The sequence below is a fragment of the Mastomys coucha genome, unplaced genomic scaffold (assembly GCF_008632895.1).
Source record: "Mastomys coucha isolate ucsf_1 unplaced genomic scaffold, UCSF_Mcou_1 pScaffold11, whole genome shotgun sequence".
In the NCBI taxonomy this organism is placed as follows: Eukaryota; Metazoa; Chordata; class Mammalia; order Rodentia; family Muridae; genus Mastomys; species Mastomys coucha.
The window spans coordinates 18,652,276-18,655,750 of record NW_022196893.1 but is presented as its reverse complement, the minus strand read 5'-3'; the positions used below and the strand labels follow the sequence as shown (position 1 = coordinate 18,655,750).

Sequence of the window (3,475 nt, the reverse complement as noted above, 5' to 3'; positions counted from 1 at the left end):
TCTCTCTCTCTCTCTCTCTCTCTCTCTCTCTCTCTCTCTTGGTGTTGTTGTTTTACCATTGCTAGTCTCTATTGCATTAGGATAGATGGTGGGCCTTGTTTGTTGGGGCTGCAGGGTCTCAAGGTGTGACTCTAACATTGCCAGTAACAACCCAGCTCTGCCACCATAAGGGGGTGCCCTGGGACTAAGACACCAACAACTCCAGAACATTGGGTCCTTCCAACATGGAAACCCCTCAGGTTATGTACTTATAGAGTTGGGTCCAGTTGCTGAGTGGCCTCTCTAAGCCATGTGCCATGGTAGTGGCTTCAGAGAGACAGTCCACAGGTTAATGGAAGCAGCTACATTCCACTGGCCTGGCAAACTCATAGGTGTAGTTGGTCCTTTGTATCTTCATGTACTTACCAAACACATGGGGAATAATTGTACCTGAAAAGCTCAGATAGCTTATCAGTATCACTTGACAGTGTACGTAAGACCAGCATTCATTCCGTAGTCATCAGAGGCTAACGATGCCCACCCTGCCTGCCTCCGTGGCTTGGCAACCTCGGTGTGGGCTTCAGGGATATTCATCCCTCTCCCACTGCTGTTGTATTGAGCTGGGATGGGATCTGTGGTCTGTGTCTGCAGCACATTTTGGAAGGTGATTGTTAGATATGATAGGATGGTGGGGGCTGTCTGCAAACATGGGAAAACCAACAGCTGCAACCATATACATTTGTTATTCGGTGACATCTCCTTGGAAGAAAAACATATTGTTGAATTATCAGAAATTCGCTCTTCCTAGATGTGTTCTGGGGGCTGCTCTCCCACCACTGTTCCATAGCAACAGCCTCTGCTCTTTCTAGAAAGGAACAATGAGGAAGGTCTTAGCATTACTCCATCTGTGCTGTAGGACAGCATCCCCTCCCCCTACACACACACACATCCAAGCTGGTGTCTGTTCTCGTTCATCTGATTCCATGATAGACCCCCTCCACACTCCCAGCACCACAGAGATTCTTCATGGTGAGCAGGCTATGCCTAGCACAGTGTGCTCTCCCTTCCTGTACCCCAAGCCTGTTAGGGCATGGTGGCTGTGGCAACCCTTTTCAGAAACAGAGAAGCTCTTGACTGTCTTCTCCTGGCCCCAGGTGCCGGAATCACAGAACAGGGTTCACTAGGACGGGCTACTCACAGGCTAGTGGCGTTGTCGCTGAGCATGGTCTGGCTGGGACACAGCTCACGGGCTGCCTCACACCCACCTTGAGGGCTATCCCTGCTGGCTACTCCACACAGAGCCTTTCTGTTTCTGCACTTGCCTGAGTATGCATGATGGGTGCATAGACTTATGGGCACAGCATGATGGCTATACATAGATAACTCAAACAGCGGCAGCTCCACAGCTCATAGTTCTGGGACTGGAGTCTGAGGGCAGCTGGGTAGGGCTGGCTCCAACTGCAGGGAATTGCCCAGGTCTTCTTGAGGCTGGTTGCTACAGTCTCAGCCTCATGCTGACAGGGCCCTGTCTCTGTCTCTCCTTCACAGCTCAACTTAGGACAGTTGCCACTGGACACGCTAGACATGGAAGTCCACTTTGCCTGGAGGGCCTTGGTTTCATCAGCTACGCACAGGCCTGTTGGCATAGGTTCTGAGTGGACCTTCTCTTGGGATCCCGAGCCCTTTCCTCATTGGCTCCCTGGCCAGCCTGTGTTGTGTGGTCTCTTTGGAGTCAGCTGCTGATCCTGGCTGCTGGCTGTGAGCTCAAGTCTCTTAAACTCCCACCCTCCCAGGCTCTGCTATGCCTTGAAGCCAGAAGTCTGTAATGCCACTTGCCCCTGGTCTTCTGTCGTAAGGCTCATAATGTGGGACAGCTTGACTTGTGTCTTCCATCTCTACCTACTGCCAGTGTGCCACTACTTTGGCCTAACACAAGAATGTCACATAACAGTGTGAGCTATCATGACCCCTGCTCCCCAGACCCCTAACCCTGAGTTTAATGATATACGTGTGTTGAACTCAGGTCTAGGTTTTGAAGGAATGTTTTCCTGCTATTTGAACCAGCCTGGCAGGGTTGAAGATATTCCAAAGATATTTGTTGCTCTCACTTTGGCTATCCCACCAGTCAAACACTAGTCTCCAAGAATCCGAAATTCTTCCACCAATAATCTCATGCTGGGAAAAGAGAAAGCTTAAAGCCTGAGCCAGATAGAGGGGACACTTCCCCACACCTGAGATTTACAACTTGTCAGGCCACCTTACAGAAGAGAGAGTGATGGGTCAAGGTTGAGTGGGACTCCACATTGACCAACACTGCTTAGATACGTATAATGCTGCCCTTAACCTCACTTCAGGACCCTGAGCATGGATCTGAGGAGGGCATTACATCTCTTTTCTCAATGTAGTCACATTGAATAAATCAATCTTTTCTTTTCCCTCTCTGCTTTTCACAATTAATTAGACTGTTTAAATTGGTCTATTGAGTATAGGTAGCTGAGACTGGCTTGCTGGGCACAGGTTGTGACCCTAAGTCCAGTTACCATTGCAGAGCAAGTCAGGAGCATGATTCATGGTGATCACACGTTTCGTGACAGACATGGGGATGGAGCTACTTTGGGTCTACTGTGGTCTCCTTTCTGCATCCCACATGTGACAACTGCTTCTTTGTTTCCTACTACTCAGGTGACAGCCACACAGGCCCTGCCCCCACGGGTTCCCACTCATAGGTCTGGTCTACACACAACAAGCCCATCCCACCCCAATGTACACTACTGTGATCAAAATCTTTAGTTTCATTCTTCCACATGTAAATATCCAGATTTTTCCCAGAGCTCTTTGTTGGAAAAAAAGGTTGTCTTCTTTCTAGTGTACTCTTGGTACCTTCTATTTAACTTCAGGTTGTGTAGCTGGGTGGGTTTATTCCTGGGCTCCCTATACTGGTTCTATAGTATAATTGAGGTCAGGTCTTGTGATATCCCCAGGATGGTTCTGTTTGGGATGGCGTGAGCTATCATGGTTTGTGCCTCCGTATGAATTGAAGAATTCTTTTGGGACAATTGCCATTGGAATTTTAATGGGGAATGCACTATATCTGTGGATTGATTATGGTCACATGGTTATTTACACAATAAATTAAAACAAACATGGACCATTTATTTATCCATGATGGACCTTGGGAAGACTCTCCGTCTTCTAGTCTCTTTTTTAAAAGAATTTTTTAATGAGATATTTTCTTTATTTACATTTCAAATGATAACTCCTTTCTCGGATTCCCCTAAACAACAACAACAACAACAACAACAACAACAACAAACCCCAAACAAACAAACAAAAAACCAAATCCTATTCCCTCCCCACTCCCCCTGCTCATCACCTCACCCTCTCCTGCTTCCTGGCCCTGGCATTCCCCTACACTAGGGCATAGAACTTTCACAGGGCCAAGGTCCTCTCTTCCCATTGATGACCGACTTGGCCATCCTCTGCTATACACATGCTG

The 3,475-nt window shown here is 47.9% G+C and overlaps 1 protein-coding gene across 2 annotated transcripts in view; it reads right to left on the bottom strand.

Moving 5' to 3' along the window:
* Tafa5 (TAFA chemokine like family member 5) overlaps nt 1-3,475 on the bottom strand; it is a 224,096-nt gene that overhangs the window by 2,821 nt on the left and 217,800 nt on the right. The gene's annotated exons all lie outside the window — the stretch shown is intronic.